This window comes from Salmo salar, chromosome 16 (assembly GCF_965601325.2).
Source record: "Salmo salar chromosome 16, fSalSal1, whole genome shotgun sequence".
Lineage (NCBI taxonomy): Eukaryota > Metazoa > Chordata > Actinopteri > Salmoniformes > Salmonidae > Salmo > Salmo salar.
In genome coordinates this window covers 8,543,633-8,562,830 of record NC_138306.1, presented here as the reverse complement: position 1 = coordinate 8,562,830, position 19,198 = coordinate 8,543,633, and positions in this window count along the sequence as shown.

Sequence of the window (19,198 nt, the reverse complement as noted above, 5' to 3'; positions counted from 1 at the left end):
TCACAAGGGGTCTGAGGATCTCATCTCGGTACCTAATGGCAGTCAGGCTACCTTTGGCGAGCACATGGAGGTCTGTGCGGCCCCCCAAAGAAATGCCACCCCACACCATGACTGACCCAACGCCAAACCGGTCATGCTGGAGGATGTTGCAGGCAGCAGAACGTTCTCCACGGCGTCTCCAGACTCTGTCACGTCTGTCACGTGCTCAGTGTGAACCTGCTTTCATCTGTGAAGAGCACAGGGCGCCAGTGGCGAATTTGCCAATCTTGGTGTTCTCTGGCAAATGACAAACATCCTGCACGGTGTTGGGCTGTAAGCACAACCCCCACCTGTGGACGTCGGGCCCTCATACCACCCTCATGGAGTCTGTTTCTGACCATTTGAGCAGACACATGCACATTTGTGGCCTGCTGGAGGTCATTTTGCATGGCTCTGGCAGTGCTTCTCCTGCTCCTGCTAGCACAAAGGCGGAGGTAGCGGTCCTGCTGCTGGGTTGTTGCCCTCCTACGGCCTCCTCCACGTCTCCTGATGTACTGGCCTGTCTTCTGGTAGCGCCTCCATGCTCTGGACACTACGCTGACAGACACAGCAAACCTTCTTGCCACAGCTCGCATTGATGTGCCATCCTGGATGAGCTGCACTACCTGAGCCACTTGTGTGGGTTGTAGACTCCATCTCATGCTACCACTAGAGTGAAAGCACCGCCAGCATTCAAAAGTGACCAAAACATCAGCCAGGAAGCATAAGAACTGAGAAGTGGTCTGTGGTTACCACCTGCAGAACCACTCCTTTATTGGGGGTGTCTTGCTAATTGCCTATAATTTCCACCTGTTGTCTATTCCATTTGCACAACAGCATGTGAAATTTATTGTCAATCAGTGTTGCTTCCTAAGTGGACAGTTTGATTTCACAGAAGTGTGATTGACTTGGAGTTACATTGTGTTGTTTAAGTGTTCCCTTTATTTTTTTGAGCAGTGTATTTTTTTTACAATGCAAAGCTGCACATTGACAACTCAAATCACTTTGAAAGAGTCTTCTAATATTAGCCAACCAGTAAAACTACTAAAACAGTCCATTTATCAATCAGATTTCCTCAAATTGCTGTGCAGGAAAAGGATGTCATCCACCATACCTTGTCGCAGGCCCGCAGCTGGCTTTTCTCTGACACCACAAATCCATCTGAAGGTGACACTTTATCCTTTGGAACCACACAATTACCAGGTGAAGAGTAGGCTGTTTACTTGCCTCCAAGGCGAGTGTGGCCTCTTTGAAGCAATAGAGGAAATCAACAAGATCCAGAAGTATTTTTTCACAATAGCTAGCCTTATGTTATCTGCAGGTTTGAGCTGGGAACAATCCCACTCTGTGGTGGATAGCGCCCTCTCCATGAGCACCCACTCTTTGTTTATGTAATGGGCTATAAGGCACAAGTATCCTATTTAAAAACAAATGTCAGTCCACATGTGAAGTGTAATTGTGCCATTGTATTTACCAAAGTTTTCTCTCAACTCCGGGACCACCTGTCAGCTGATTTTGCCCGATGCAGTACTCCAGTGTGAGAGGAGACTCTGGGACAGAAACATTCACACCTCCATTAATTTACAGAAAGATAGTCTAATAGCTCGGCTAGGTGTGGAAAATCCCCCAGTTTGTGCCACATTTTAGACTACTGATGGATGCTGCAGTCAGAGTTGAGTCCTATTGTAAAGTATTGCCTTATGGCCAAAAAGTGCAAACTTGCAATGCATTCGAGGCTTAAGTCAATACTCAATATCACAGACCTGATTTACCTATACAAAAAATGCATCAACCCCTACAAATATGTGAATTTATTATAATCCATGTAATAATTCTAACAAAATGAGCTGCGTATGCTAAAGACGATCAGAAAGAATGTCTTTAACCGTTCATTATAGTATAACCTATTTTGAACAAACGCCATGAAGGAGTGAGTCACTCAACCCTATGCTAAAAAAAATGTCTGAGGTTCTGAAACATAATCATCAGGGCACCGTTGAATTGGTGCATAGCTGTCATCAAGGCAAAGGGTGGCTACTTTAAAATATAAAAAACACTTTTTTGGTTACTACATGATTCCATGTATTATTTAATAGTTTTGATGTCTTCGCTATTATTCTACATTCCAATGCTGAGGCTTTGGAGTAATTTGATCTCGGCCACATATATCCGATTCAACCTCCCCAGGCAACGGCATTAACTACGCAGGATTCAAAGCACCAATCTTATGGAATTGTAGATTTTCCCCATTTAACTTTAACTCCCACTTTGTCCATCTCACACTCGTGACATGTTGTGGTGTTAACTATTGTTGGTACTGCGTGTGGAACATACAGATACACTTTTTCACTCATTGTAATCGAAGCTGTGTTATACGACACCATTTCTGTCGCTTGTACCGCCCTCAGGCACGGGGGCATTCCTTTCACCACCGAGTCAAACGATTTACATTACTGGTCTCTCAAATCAAATCACATTTTAAGCAGATGTTAATGCGAGTGTAGCGAAATGCTTGCACTTCTAGTTCTGACCATGCAGTAATATCTAACAAGTAATCTAACAATTTTTCACAACTACTACCATTTACACACAAGTGTAAAGGAATGAATAAGAATATGTACATATAAATATATGGATGAGCGAAGACCGAATGGCATAGGCAAGATGCAGTAGATGTATAGAGTACAGTATATACATATGAGATGAGTAATGTAGGGTATGTAAACATTATATAAAGTGACATTGTTTAAAGTGGTTAGTGATACATTTATTACATCACATTTTTTATTATTAAAGTGGCTAGAGATTTGAGTCAGTATGTTGGCAGCAGCCACTCAGTGTTAGTGATGGCTGTTTAATAGTCTGATGGCCTTGAAATAGAAGCTGTTTTTCAGTCTCTCGGTCCCAGCTTTGATGCAACTGTACTGACCTCGCCTTCTGGATGATAGCGGGGTGAACAGGCAGTGGCTCGGGTGGTTGTTGTCCTTTGATGATCTTTTTGGCCTTCCTGTGACATCGGGTGGTGTAGATGTCCTGGAGGGTAGGTAGTTTGCCGCCGGTGATGCGTTGTGCAGACCTCACAAACCCTTACGGTTGTGGGCGGAGCAGTTGCTGTACCAGGCAGTGATGCAGACCGACAGAATGCCCTCAATTGTGCATCTGTAAAGGTTTGTGAGTGTTTTTGGTGACAAGCCAAATTTCTTCAGCCTCCTGTGGTTGAAGAGACTCTGCTGCGCCTTCTTCACCACGCTGTCTGTGTGGGAGGACCATTTCAGTCTGTCCGGGATGTGTACGCAAAGGAACTTAAACCGTTCCAACTTCTACACTACTGTCCCGTCGATGTGGATAGGGGGCTGCTCCCTCTGCTGTTTCCTGAAGTCCACAATCATCTCCTTTGTTTTGTTAACGTTGAGTTTGAGGTTATATTCCTGACACCACACTCTGAGGGCCCTCACCTCCTCCCTGTAGGCCGTCTCGTCATTGTTGGTATTCAAGCCTACCACTGTAGTGTCGTCTGCAAACTTGATGATTGAGTTGAAGGCGTGCATGGCCACGCAGTCATGGGTGAACAGGGAGTACAGGAGAGGGCTGAGAACGCGCCCTTGTGGGGCCCCAATGTTGAGGATCAGTGGGGTGGAGATGTTGTTTCCTACCCTCACCACCTGGGGACGTCCCGTCAAAGTCCAGGACCCAGTTGCACAGGGCGGGGTTGAAACCCAGGGTCTCGAGTTTATTGACGAGTTTGGAGGGTACTATGGTGTTAAATGCTGAGCTGTAGTCGATGAACAGCATTCTTACCTAGGTACAGTGCCTTGCGAAAGTATTCGGCCCCCTTGAACTTTTCGACCTTTTGCCACATTTCAGGCTTCAAACAAAGATATAAAACTGTAATTTTTTGTGAAGAATCAACAAGTGGGACACAATCATGAAGTGGAACGAAATTTATTGGATATTTCAAACTTTTTTAACAAATAAAAAACTGAAAAATTGGGCGTGCAAAATTATTCAGCCCCCTTAAGTTAATACTTTGTAGCGCCACCTTTTGCTGCGATTACAGCTGTAAGTCACTTGGGGTATGTCTCTATCAGTTTTGCACATCGAGAGACTGACATTTTTGCCCATTCCTCCTTGCAAAACAGCTCGAGCTCAGTGAGGTTGGATGGAGAGCGTTTGTGAACAGCAGTTTTCAGTTCTTTCCACAGATTCTCGATTGGATTCAGGTCTGGACTTTGACTTGGCCATTCTAACACCTGGATATGTTTATTTGTGAACCATTCCATTGTAGATTTTGCTTTATGTTTTGGATCATTGTCTTGTTGGAAGACAAATCTCCATCCCAGTCTCAGGTCTTTTGCAGACTCCATCAGGTTTTCTTCCAGAATGGTCCTGTATTATGCTCCATCCATCTTCCCATCAATTTTAACCATCTTCCCTGCCCCTGCTGAAGAATAGCAGGCCCAAACCATGATGCTGCCACCACCATGTTTGACAGTGGGGATGGTGTGTTCAGGGTGATGAGCTGTGTTGCTTTTACGCCAAACATAACGTTTTGCATTGTTGCCAAAAAGTTCGATTTTGGTTTCATCTGACCAGAGCACCTTCTTCCACATGTTTGGTGTGTCTCCCAGGTGGCTAGTGGCAAACTTTAAACAACACTTTCTATGGATATCTTTAAGAAATGGCTTTCTTCTTGCCACTCTTCCATAAAGGCCAGATTTGTGCAGTATACGACTGGTTGTTGTCCTATGGACAGAGTCTCCCACCTCAGCTGTAGATCTCTGCAGTTCATCCAGAGTGATCATGGGCCTCTTGGCTGCATCTCTGATCAGTCTTCTCCTTGTATGAGCTGAAAGTTTAGAGGGACGGCCGGGTCTTCGTAGATTTGCAGTGGTCTGATACTCCTTCCAGTTCAATATTATCGCTTGCACAGTGCTCCTTGGGATGTTTAAAGCTTGGGAAATCTTTTTGTATCCAAATCCGGCTTTAAACTTCTCCACAACAGTATCTCGGACCTGCCTGGTGTGTTCCTTGTTCTTCATGATGCTCTCTGCGCTTTAAACGGACCTCTGAGACTATCACAGAGCAGGTGCATTTATACGGAGACTTGATTACACACAGGTGGATTCTATTTATCATCATTAGTCATTTAGGTCAACATTGGATCATTCAGAGATCCTCACTGAACTTCTGGAGAGAGTTTGCTGCACTGAAAGTAAAGGGGCTGAATAATTTTGCACGGCCAATTTTTCAGTTTTTTATTTGTTTGAAATATCCAATAAATTTCGTTCCACTTCATAATTGTGTCCCACTTGTTGTTGATTCTTCACAAAAAAATACAGTTTTATATCTTTATGCTTGAAGCCTGAAATGTGGCAAAAGGTCGAAAAGTTCAAGGGGGCCGAATACTTTCGCAAGGCACTGTATTCCTCTTGTCCAGATGGGTTAGGGCAGTGTGCAGTGTTATTGCGATTGCGTCGCCTGTGGACCTATTGGGGCGGTAAGCGAATTGGAGTGGGTCTAGGGTCTCTTTCCCCCCTTGATTTTGCATAACCACTGCATTACAATGTCCATCATGTTCATGAACAAAAATTTGAATAAGTCATTTTAAATTTGGCATCCCCAATGCTGGCGCTTGACACGATTGCTTCTTTAGCTCGACAAACGCTTCCTCACACTCTTGACTCCATTTTGTTTGTTCATCTGGACCCTTCCCACCTTTTGTCAAGTGGCTCAGCAATTTCAGAAAACAACAGAATAAAATGTCTCAGAAATTTTAAAACACCTAGGATTTTCCTGTGTGCGCGAGGAGTGTTTGGTCTTGCCAAAGAACGCATTTTTTCTACTCGATCACGTGCTTCGTGCCTTTTGAAATCAAAACCCCCAAATATGTTACCTCTTGTTTCGCTAGTTGTGCTTTCTCATATGATGCTTTGTGACCCTGCTCTGCCAAATAGTTTACTAATGTGGTGATGTCTCGCATCTGAGTTTCTTCGTCTTTTGACACCAATTACAAATCATCTACATACTGTACCAACACAGAACCCTCAAATGTACACCCTTTTAGCGATTGTTTCAATGTGGCGTGATACAAAGTTGGAATATTTGTAAATCCCATTGGTGCCGTCGCCCACGTTTACTGCTCCCCCTGGCAACAAAACTCAAACCAGTGTCGTGACTCCTCAGCCACCGGCACTGACCAAAATCCATTTTTCATGTCTAGCACAGTGTACCATTCTGAGTCTGAGGGAATAGATGCCAATAGGTCTGCCAAATCCGCTACCACTGGTGTGATTTTCACTGCATGTTTGTTTATGCCGAGAAAATCCATAGTCATATGCCATTTTAGTCTCTTTTTCACTGGGAATAAAGGGCTATTGCATCGAGCTGGTCCGAGTACCACTATGCTGCAATCAAGTAGTATTGCAAGATCCTCTGCCACCGATTTCTCAGCCTCCGGTTTAATAGGGTATTGCTTCATTGGTGGCGGCGGCTTTCCCTCCACCACAACAGGCTTGCAGCCTTTGATTAGACCACAATGGAATGCATCTTTTGCCCATAGTGAATGATCCTGAAACAACAATTGCTTGGCTTTCGTTATTCCTACTGCCAATTTGAATTTGTTACCTTTTAGAATCCACTCTCCTGGCATCTCGCAAAGATTATCCAACCCCAAAATCGGTTCTACTCCCGTCGCCATGTAAAATGATCTAGGTATTGTTCCTGAACCTATGTTCAAAGACATAGGTAGAAGCTGTATCGCCTTAGATTCTGCCCCTCTTACCCTGCTAAATGTGATTATTTTTCCTGGGCCATTGTAACTGTTAGTGACTTTCACTGTGGCTAACCACTCGTATGGCTGTGGAGTAAGCGGAATTAGATTCCTCTCTCAATGCCGCCTGTACTATTTCATCCCAGTGAGAATGTTGGTCCACTACACACACAATAGCCATTTTGATAACAGGTTTCCATCCTGCTATCAAAGCAGACGTACAAATTCCTGCATTTCCTACTAATTTTACTCAATTTCATAATTTGCTGTCGCTGGATCACACGCATCGCATCCCGAGGACCAAGCCGATGTTCAATATCCCTGTGTGAGTGTTGGCAACATGGCCCTTGGCAAAAGCGAGCGTACAATATGATCGTAATCACCAGCATGGAACCCAAAAATTATACCCTGTTTCCTCAGGAAACTGATAAATTCCTGTCCCTCCCTTAAGGGATCTGTGCCTTTTTCATAATACTACACATTTCGCTCACACTCAGTGACTGATGGTGATGCTGAATTTGGATCCGTACTTGGGGATGCCCGTCATCAGGAATAGGGTTGTCTTCTCCTGGTACTATTTGTCCCGGATAATATGTAACCGGGGTCACGTGTGTTCGTACTGGTCGCACATCTCTATGATTACCTGGATCATGCTGATCCACTATCCAGTACGGGACTACTATATACGGACTCGTAATGTCCTTGTCTCGCAACCCATATCTTTTTCCTTTGTAAGAGACGGGTATAATGGTGGCCCACCAGTTGTGAAGTGTTTCACCTTATAGCATTGGGCGAACGGCAGAGTGGCAATTGCATGTACTCCTCCACACATGTTTTGATACTGTTGTTTAATTTGTTTTTGTCTATCCGCAAGGGCTCCCTCTAATTCCTGGTTTAGGTTTTTACTCTTTGGTAGCGCAATAGCCAATTCCTGCTTCTGTTGATCTAATCTATGTGCGTGCCCTTCGGATATGCCTAGTTTTTTATGCGTTGCCTCGTTCTTATCTACTGCCTGCTCCATTTTAACTTGCAGGTGTCTGTTTTTCTCTTTTTCAAGTTTTATCCGCTACTGATAAAATGCCGTGGTTAGGATGCCTGCGTATTGTGGTCTCGACCATTATCTGATTTCAGTGTTCCACACTACGATTGCATCCATACCCTCTTGGCTGGTTTTAAACTTTCCATCTACGGGATAATGTGTACCAATTTTGTCAAATTTGGCTAATTTCCCCCACCATTTATTTTGTTCTTGGTGCTGGTTATATGCCTTTTTTAGTGCCTCTAAGGCTTTAGTAGCATTGTCCCTTTCTACACCTCCCTCTCCCGGAGTAACCTGGCATCTAGAAGCCATCTTAGTTATAATTGACTCAGCATCACCCCCCAACGGCATTAAGTAGTAACAGCTTAGTCTATCAATAATTTGGTCACTACTCCATACACCATTTGGTGCTGGACGATACTGTTGTGTCTGCCAATTCAGCTAATATGTCACGTTTCCCCCGCCCCAATAGGGTATTAACCAATCTCTCTTTATTGCTACTGCTACTATACTCAAATCATTTTTAAACATTCATACACACGCACACGGCCTCACGGCCATCGCGGCTATGGTTTCACCCTCCTTACGGGTCTGGCCGATAAACCACTACACTAGGGATTTACCCTTCACAGGACCACCCTGTTCGGGATTTACCCTCCACAGGGACTACCCTGCTAAGGACTTACCCTTATCTACGACCAGTCATAATGCAATGGGACTTCTGAATAAGCTCAGGCTTTCTAGGTCCGTATTCTATTATTGTTCAGCCTACGATTCTCATCTACCCCAAGATGTCAAAATGAGTGGTAACAGGTGCCTAGCTTGTTTTTTTGTGCCGGCTCCTGCTCCACTGATTCAGACTCTCCGGTTCGACTATATATCGTGGTGAATCCTGTCGACAACGCCAACTGTTCGTTTTTACTCTGTTTATTTAGAAACTTACAGACAACTAGGAAAACCTCAAACCAAGTTTATTCACCCAATTGGTCAGACAGCTGAAAAGAAAAAGACATGTTCCCACCAGCACAAGTATTTATACCCCACTTTAGGTGGTCTCCTCCTTTTCTCTAAACATTACATCTTTGCTGCTAGGCAGGAAGTTAAGTGATGTGTGTAATAAACTGTTCCTTCTCCCTTCATGTGACCTGACCTGACCTTGGCCACCATTCCTCACAAATCCACATCTATTCACCCTTATCAGTGATCGCAACCACATGATTGCCTTTTGCCTCACTTAGTAACTCTCCAAGCCCATGGCTCATATCCACCCTTAATTGACCCCACCATATACATTCCTCCTAAATATAAACATTAACTTCTGATGTATTAAGTATTTCAAATTACAACCCAACTCACTGTACACTGTAGGTCCATGCATCATCTAGGCCAATATTATGAATGGAAGACCTTAACATTTTTAAATATTTGCCATTTCACACTTCATATTGTCAGACATAAACTGCTAAGACCACTAATGACAGGAACATCTGTTTATTATACCTTAGGGCGTGATCAAACTGTAAAGGTAATTTCCTATTGAGTTGACATATGCAGCGTTTACCGTGAATGCAGTCTCCGCTAATGCAGGAACATTGCCTTTAAATTTCAATCACGCTATAAAGCTGAACTTTAGCGATACAGATTGAATCCAGCCCTAAGTCACCTCAGTCAACATCCTCCTCCACACTGGGACCACGTTCTGCGACATGAGGGATGATATTAAACATTGCAGTGGCATGGCTTTCCCTTGGTATGTAACTTTACTGCTCACATCCGCCCCAGCAGTGATATTCCAGAACAGAGAAGCTAGAGAAGTTGGTACCCGTCTCTCTCTGCTACCATTTTAATGCCATTTTTAAACTAATCCTTGTTATGTTGATGACAGTGGATGCATGTAGCCGTTATGACCAAGCGTCCAAGTACAGTGTTACTGTATAACTTTATGTTTGTATGACAACATTGCTCTCTACCACAGGAGCATGCAACCACGGGGCCCAGGGCTTGTTGCCCATATGTATTCTGTGTTTATCATTGGGCTTGCCCTACCTCCAGCTGGTCTCTTGCTGAAGGGGATTCCCAGTGTGGTGGATCTCTATGAGAACTGGACATCCCTCCAGGCTCTCACACAGGTTCTGCAGCTCTACAACACACAGACAGGCAGAGCAACACAGGCCTGAGCTTCAGGTTTTACAACACACAGACGTAGTGTAGCGTCCTGGGCTTTAAGCAGAGCAGTGCCCTACACTTATGGTTTTCACTGCCTATATCTCACTATCAGGGGTGTCTGATCTTGTTGTGGAGACTGTATCTGTATCTACTGCCTGGATCCCCTGACATTTACTGGATGAAGGTAGAGTAGAGTACCAGATACCGGCTAGTGACAGTGTCTAGTGATGACTGTTTAGCATTCTGATGGCCTGGAGATATAAGCTGTTTAACAGTCTCTCAGACCCAGCTTTGAAGCACCTGTACAGTTGCCATACCAGGCGGTGATACATTCCGACAGAATGCTCTTGATGGTGCATCTGAGGGTTTTAGTGGCCGTCACAAATATATTCAGCCTCCTGAGGTTGAAAAGAGCGCTTCACCACGCTGTCAGTGTGGAGGGACCATTTCATGTCCTCAGTGATGTGCACGTCGAGGAACTTGAAGCTTTTGACCCTCTTCACTGCGGCCCCATCTATGTGGATGGGGGTGTGCTCGTAGTCCATGATCATCTTGTCCAGGTGGGATAGGGCAATATTCAGCGCAATGGTGATTGTGTTGTCTGTGAATCTGTCATATCACCTCCACGTAAAGTGGAGATGATATGATCTTTAACTAGCCTGTCAAAGGACTTCACAATGACAGGAGTGCTACATGGCGATATGTTTAGTTTTAACCGGGAACAAGGCATCGGTGTCCAGATCATGGCTGACTTTCCCTTTATTATCCATTCTTGTCTGGAGTCTCTGCCACACGTCTCATATCTGAGCCGTTGAACTGTGACTCAACTTTGTCCCTCTATTGTCATTTTGCATCTCTGGTTTCCTTACAGAGGTCATAGCTGGTCTGTTTGTACACGTTCATGTTCCCAGTCACCTTGCCATGGTTAAATGTGTTTGTTCGTGTTTCAGTTTTGCACAAATGCTGCCATCTATCCATATTTTTGTGGTTGGGATCTATTTCTAATCGTCACAGTGGGAACAACATCCTCTATGCACTTCCCGATGAACCTAGTCGCCGAGTCAGTGTATACGTCGATAACATTTTCAGAGGCGACCTGTCTGCGTGATGGACAGAGAACCCCGCTGGCTGAATGGACGGGCACAATATATCCGGAGAGAGACATGATTCCGTAAAACAGTATGTTACCGTCCCTGATGTCTCTCTGGAAGGAGGTCCTCGCCCTGAGCTCATCTACTTTATTATTCAGGGACTGAACGTTAGCGAGTAATATACTCAGAAGCGGTGGAATGGTACGCACGCCGCTTCAGTCTGACTAGGACCCCACTTCTTCTTCCTCTTCTTCATTTTGCTGCAGACCCTGGGATGAATGGAGCTCCCTCAGTAAGTACAAACAAAGGATCCAGTTCAGGGAAGTCAAATATATGGTCGAAACGCTGGCGAGTGACCGCCAATCTAATATCCAAAAGTTATTTTCGGCTGTAGGTACTAATATGAGACATTCTAAGCAAATAATGTAAGAAATGATTAAATAAATGATAAATACTGCAAAGTTGGCTAAAAGTTAGAAACAGGGTGACCCTGTATGTCGGTGCCATATTGTGTGTATATGGGTATGTTTGTGTGCACGTACATTCAAGTGTGTGTGTGCATGTGTGTATCATTGGGGTGTGTGTGTGTATATGTGTCTCTTTGTGTGTAAGAAGCAGAGAGAGCGAGAAGCGTAGTTAGCTGTCTGCTTGGCACTCCACTGCCCTTGTGATCTATGTTTATGACCTATCATGGTGAGCCAATTACAGTGCTTCTGTGTGGGAGAACCACAACATCCCATCTCGACCATCAGTGTCTCTGCACAGCCTCAGAGAGAGACAGTCAGTGACAGTTAGACTAGATAGAGAGCATGAGAGAGAGACAAGTGACAGTTAGACTAGAGCGAGAACGAGTTCCTGGACACTGTAGCCAGCTTTTTTTTCTCTCCTAGGGGAAACTGGAAAGGAGAGTAATCTTCAAATGTAAGGCAGAGTACTAGGCAGGAGGCACAGGAGTTGGAAGCCGGGGGAGTTGGGGCCTTATTGTTCGCTGTACTGTACATTACAGTAATTTGTATGCAGAAAATGAGGGACTCTCTCACATGCACACTCATATGCACACACACTGTACAATACATTTTGTGTGCACCACACACGCACTCACACACGCGTTACATACAGCACATTGATGTGCACCTCACATACACAAGGCTACATAGCGGAACAATGGCACACTGATGTGTATAATGAATTACGTTCCCGGGGTTGGGCTGACTGTCTCTCTCTTTGTCTTTGTTTTGACAGAAACTACTGAGGAGCATCTGTTTGTGGATCCAGTCCATGTCAACCTTCAGAGCAACCAGAACTCCTCTCAAAAAGACATCTGACTTCTGCTGAAAGGTACTATAACATTTCATACAACACTCTCATGAGCTTGACTCTGTTAGACCTGGATAGTTATTTGTTTAATTGAATGGCAATACTCTGTAGAACCAAGTGAGCAGCAAAACAGTAAGCAAACGTCTTTTATTCTATATAGTTGTTCCCTTTATTTTTCTGCATACTGTACTTCTCCTTACTTCAGAGAAGCTACAATACTATAACATTCAGTGTGACAGAGCAAATTATGCCTGTCGTTGTGATCTGACATTATAAAAGGTGAACACACTGAGAAAGTTCTGTCTCACAGCCGCTCGTTTATATATCCCAATTAGCATTTGCAAATGAGTCATCTCCTTTCCTCCTGACTGGCAGCGGTACAGACACAGAATGTGCTTACCCACTTGGTCATTTTATAAATATATATTATTTTCTGTAACTACTATATGTACCCATCTCATTGTTATTAAATGATTAGAGATACACACATTGTTTTTTCACCCACCATACGTCATGTCCGCAATGGTCATGTCAGGTGAAATGTGTATATTTTGGTATATGAGCACTCAGTTTGTTTGACACGACAAAGATCTGTTTCGGATCGTAACGTTGTGAATTGGGAGCTTTAACAGTGTGTGGGACTTCTTGTTCTATACTAGTATTCTTTATTAGCCCAGCACCTATGTTTTTAAGGATGTGCGTATAACCACAAACTTTTCTATAGACACAGAATGTGACATTATCTCTGTGTCTCGATCTGTCTGGTAATTCGTTCCATCAGTTCCTCGCATGAATCTGGGAGGTGAGGCTGAGGACAATGTATTTTTTATTTTTAAGGACGGCAGTTTCATCCTCCATAAATGTTTTATTGTTGTTTTTTACATAGAGCGATAGACTGTGTCAGAGATTAATAATCGGATGCAGATTTTAGAAGAGGTGGCTTGTGGGATCTAAACCTGGTCTCCAGGGGCAGTATGTGTGACCGCTAGAGTGCTAGACCAACCTCAGACATAGACTGAAGACATTGAGCCTTGGAGTAGAGGGTCTATATTTTCAGCCTATCCATACTCTGTTGACAGGATCAAACAACGACAAAGCTTTGTTTTTGTTGGCTGGCTGAAGAAGGGCACTTGCCCATAGGGTTTATCAAGAGGGAAAATATTGACATCAAAGCCACTGTTATTGCTTTTCACACTTCTGTGATAAAGACGGTAGAGTCGCCATGTAGAGCAATTTAAACCAACAGCCAGAGTAGATGTTTTGCCATTGACAGTGGCACAGCCTAGTCTGTTCTCAGTGCCGTGTGCAACTTTTTAGTGCTGTATGTGCACAAACAGTAAAGAAGCTTAAGTGTTCTCATAGATTGTAATTTTTAAGTTGATTCTATATCTTTAAACTTAACAGGCTGCTTACTATACAGTTTGAATAGCTTCTGGTTTTGGTTGGTGTCCAGATCTTCTCATTCTCCAGTAAAAAGCCAATGTAGTTGATTTTCAGACTGGTGGTGGGCTTCATTTATTGACAGAAGCAAATGTGATATGTTGATTGCTGTCGACTCCTGATATATGCAATAGCTTAGGAAGCTTGTGAATGTGGCGAGATTCATATTTATTTCCACAATCCGGCTGTGAGCTAACTGCCCCATGGTGCATTTCAAACTGTGTTCGCTACTTTCCTATAGGAAGCGAGACACTTGAATGAATGAGATTTAACATTCTCTAAGTGAAGGCGACTTGAAACAGTTTAAAGTGAGAGGATCCAGATCTACATCTGCCAGAATGAAGCAACAATGATGTGGCCGATGTGCATTAAAGATTCATGCGAACAGCTGTTCTTCCTACAGGACAGACAGCATAAACCAAAGCCTGTGTGCTTGATAAAACATCACAGGCCTGTGTGCGTTGCCTTGGAGCTAGAGATCCTATCCCAGCTGCCCAAACTGTGCATATAGCGATGAGAGCGTCCGTCAAAGACAGCTCACGCTAACCAGCCCTGTCACAATCGTTTTAGTTCACATGGACCTCAACTCAACTCCACAAGCAGTTTACGTGATGGAGTGAGTGGTTGTTTTAGTGGTCGTTAGTTTTGAGCATCTGGAATATGGTGGTCACTGGACGGTAAAGTCGTTGTCTTAGACTAGGCTATGTGCAATCATTCATCTATACAAACGTTAAAATGCAGGTCTAGTAAAAGGTTTAAACTGAGAGACAAAAGGCGATTTTCAGATTCAAAATCCAGAGTAAGACTAGAACACACTACCTTCGCTCTCTTTCTCTCTCTCACTATACAACTCGCTCTCTCCCCCCTCTCTCATCCCGACACTCATGCATTGCGGTTGGGCTATATCCAGATTTTCATACCATACCGGGGTATACAGTATTACCGAATGTGCCCACGAGGAGTGATTCAAAAAACACATTCAGGAAAACATGGATCTTGATAAGGTTTGAATTACGGGAACCCAGTTACCGAGATTTACCGCTCAAAACCACTCCCGGTGTAACGAAGGTCATCTAATGGGGACCAAGATGCGGCGTGTAAAGTGCTCATGTTTATTTTAAACTTAAACACACAAAACAACAAAACGACCAAAAACAGTCCCGTCAGGTGCAACATACACAAAACAGGAAACCACAAAACACAGGAAAAAACACCCCTACTAAATAGGACCTTCAATTAGAGGCAATGAGGAACAGCTGCCTCCAATTGAAGGTCAACCCAAGAAACTTAAACATAGAAATATACTAACATAAACCAAAAACCCCAAAACACATGAAACAAACACCCCCTGACCAAACAACCCCCTTTACTGGTCAGGACGTGACACCCGGGATAAATGGCGGCGAGAAACCGGCAAATGATAATAAATGATTTATATGAACAGCATGACGTGAAATAGAACTGTTAAACTATATGCAATGTCTAAATCTGGCTTCTCTACACGCTCAGGGTGGGGACACACAGCCCATCTCAGTATGGAGGGCAGTTCACAATGCATGTAGACCTATCATGTCATCATGGCAACTTTTTTTCTTGTGACGGGTAGGCCCTACATTTGCTGGGGGGGTCAATGTAAATAGTCTGGGTGGGCATTTGATTAATTGTTCAGCAGTCTTATGGCTTGGGGGTAGAAGTTGTTAAGGAGACTTTTGCTCCTAGACTTGGTCCTAGACTAATCAAATCCAGACATAGGCCTATTCATGTGCTTTATATGCTGGGATCACCTTCTTTTTAACAAAGTCCATTAAAACTGCTGTTTCTCCACAATTGCAAGAATTGTTGTGCATTGACTGCTTGTCAGAATGCTGGTTTCCCTCCCAATGTCACTCGTAACTTGAATGTGTCTCGGTAAATTCTATTCTACTATGGGATTGTCGGATTTTTCTATTCATTACTCATTTTGTTTGCAGAGAAAAAGTAAATATGGACTTTTCTAGCATCTTCAAAGTGCACCTTGACAGAAATATTTGTTCATGTTTCATACAGTATTATTTGGGTGTGGTGGGAATGATTTTGCGGTGGGTGGTGCAGCGCCACAGTTAAATGACTGCAGCGGAAACACTGACACACAAAATAACCACAAACAATATGGTCACTCATAAACCAACTGCCACTTTGCATTTAAATTCAATCCAATCCAAATGAGTACTTCCAATTATAATGGTGAAATTATGAAATGGATAATTGCTCCTTCCTAAGTAGAGCAGGTCTGGAGATAGAAGAAAAGACAATGGGTGCCTCTGCAATAGCAGTCTATTGACTATATAATGCACTATAAAGAGAATAGGGTGCTATTTGGGATCCAACCACTGTTCTGTCATCAACACAACAAAGTCACACCTCGCATGACGCATGCACCCACACATCTGCCTGTCATGCTGAATAACGCCCGCCACTGCTAAGCAGCAGTCGCTGAGGCACTGAGCTGAGTTATTCCTGCTGGAAATCACGGTAATAAGCAGATGATCCCCTTTAGAAATAACATCTGGTTGTGTTTTTCTAATGGAGGAGCCCCATCACATGCCGTCAGTCCTCGTTCATCAGCAGCTGTTAGCCAAGATACCATACGGTGGAATATGTCTTTCTTTGCTTTTGTGGTGGACTAGCTAGATTTCACCAGTTTATACAGTACATTCTATTTTAGAGACTCTAAAATACCTTTACATTGTATAGGTTAAGTGTGTACTAGTGTATAAGTGTTTGTCTGTATATTTGTAAGAATGATGACCCGTAAACCATGGTAGTCGCCCTCACATTTGATCTTGCAATTATTTTGCAGAAAATAATAGGTTAAATTGCTACTGACCCAACTTACTTTCTAAGTGTCACTATTAATCTGTGTTGGAGAGTGTTTCTGTGGTTTGTAGTGATTAGCTACTAAAGAGGATCTCTACTTCTATAAAAGTGGATTTTTATTTTCGGAAACTCAATTACAGTGTTTGTGAAGCCTTTCACCTTCCAATTAATCCTAACAGTACCAGTGGGATCTGTCTGAATCCAATTACCAGAGCAGCAAAATACAAAATACAGCATCTCCTCAGCTCTAATCAGCAGGTTGAAGTTTATTGTCATGCATATTGCCCTGGTGGCAGAACTGACAACCTAGATGGGCCAGCTGCAAAGTCCAAATTGGCTATATCATAAAAATGTTATGCATTTTGGACTTAATGTTAGGGTTAGGCATTTGGGTGTGATTAGGGTTAGGTTTAAAATCATATTTTATGACTTTGTGGCTGTGCCAGGTAGTGACCACTCTGCAGAGCTGCCTCCAGGGCAAGATTCATGACAATAAATGCCAACCTGCCTCTAATCATGGAAAGCCCAAACCACTTCCAGCTCCACAATAGTGCAGCTTCTTCCATAGGGACTTATGTGCTTTTTAATGCCTAGCTGTGGCAGGTTCAGAGTGCAGGACAAAGATCAAAGTGAGAGAGTATACTTAGTGTATCTCTCATCTGTGCTTATATTGTGTGCTTTCAACCTAATGTCAGCCTAACACGCACAGACATATACACACACACACACGTTGTGCATTTTCCTATTCCTAGGTTGTTATATTATAGAGGGAGTTGTTTCTACTTGCTATTTGTCATTGCAGTATGGGATGTTTGTTCTTGTGTCAGGAGGCTTGTGCCTGGCTGGAGCTTCAGCTATACTGACCCTTCTATTCAGAGTCAGTGGGCTGCAACGGGCCAGAGTGGCTTATCGTAACCGATGGCCTCTGGCAGTTGGCTGCTGGCTTTACCTCCATGGAGCAGGCCAATTGGGCCGAGAGCCTGAAAGGAGTGAACCTATCTGTGGCTCAGAGTGTCCTCAGCCCCCATGCTGAGACAGAGGGCCCGAGGGCCAGATTATCCACCCCACTCCAGAAACATGAGGTCAATGTGGGATAGAGGTACTTAGTTTTGGTCAATGCCATTTCAATTCAGTCAATTCAGGAAGTAAACTGCAATTCCAATTTCATTTACCTCAATGACAAAAATGGAATCTAATCTCCAAAGGGCTCAAACTCCTCTAAGTACAGTGCCTTCAGAAAGTATTCACACACCTTGACTTTTTCCACATTTTGTTGTGTTACAAAGTGGGATTGAAATGGGTTTAATTGTCCTTTTTTGTCAATGATCTACAAAAATACTCTAATGTCAAAGCGGAAGAAAAATTCAAAATATTCTAACATTTGGAAAACAGAGGCGGCAGGTAGCCTAGTGGTTAGAGCGTTGGACTAGTAACTGGAAGGTTGCAAGATCGAATCCCTGAGCTGACAAGGGAAAAATATGTCTGCCCCTGAACAAGGCCACTGTTCCTAGGCCGTCATTGAAAATAAGAATTTGTTCTTAACTGACTTGCCTAGTAAAATAAAGATACAAAAATAAAAGTGCTAATCAGTATCAAAAATATCAAACACTAATCAAAACCTTGATAAAATAAGTATTCAACCCCCTTAGTCAATACATGATAACCTTTGGCAGTGATTACAGCTGTGAGTCTTTGTGTACTGTAAGTCTCTAAGAGCTTTCCACACCTGGATTGTGCAACATTTGCCCATTATTCTTTTCAAAATTATTCAAGCTCTGTCAAAATGGTTGTTGATCATTGCTAGAGAAGTATTTTCAAGTCTTGCCATATATTTTCAAGCAGATTTAAGTCAAAACTGAAACTCGGCCACTCAGGGACACTGTCTTCTTGGTAAGCAACTCCAGTGTAGATTTGGCTTTGTGTTTTAGGTTATTGTCCTGCTGAAAGGTGAATTAATCTCCAAGTGTCTGGTGGAAAACAGACTGAACCAAGTTTTCCTCTAGGATTTTGTCTGTGCTTAGCTCCATTTTATTTATTTTTTATTCGGAAAAACTCCCCAGTCCTTAATGATTACAAGCATACCCATAACATGATGCAGCCACCACTATGCTTGAAAATATGGAGAGTGGTACTCAGTATTGTGTTATGTTTGGGGAAAATCCTATACAACACTTTGTAGTCAGGACGAAAAGTGAATTGCTTAGCCACATTTTTTACCGTATTACTTTAGTGTCTTGTTGCAAACAGGATGCATGCTTTTGAATATTTTTATTATTCACAGGTTTCCTTCTTTCCACTCTGTCAATTAGGTTTTTATGGTAGAAGTTAGGAACGACGCCTTTATCTTTGTAGTGACTGGGTGTATTGATACACCATCCAAAGTGTAATTAATAACTTCACCATGCTCAAAGGGATATTCCATGTCTACTTTTTCAAAAAAAATACACATCTACCAATAAGTGAGCTTCTTTGCGAGGCATTGGAAAACCTCAGTTTTTTTTG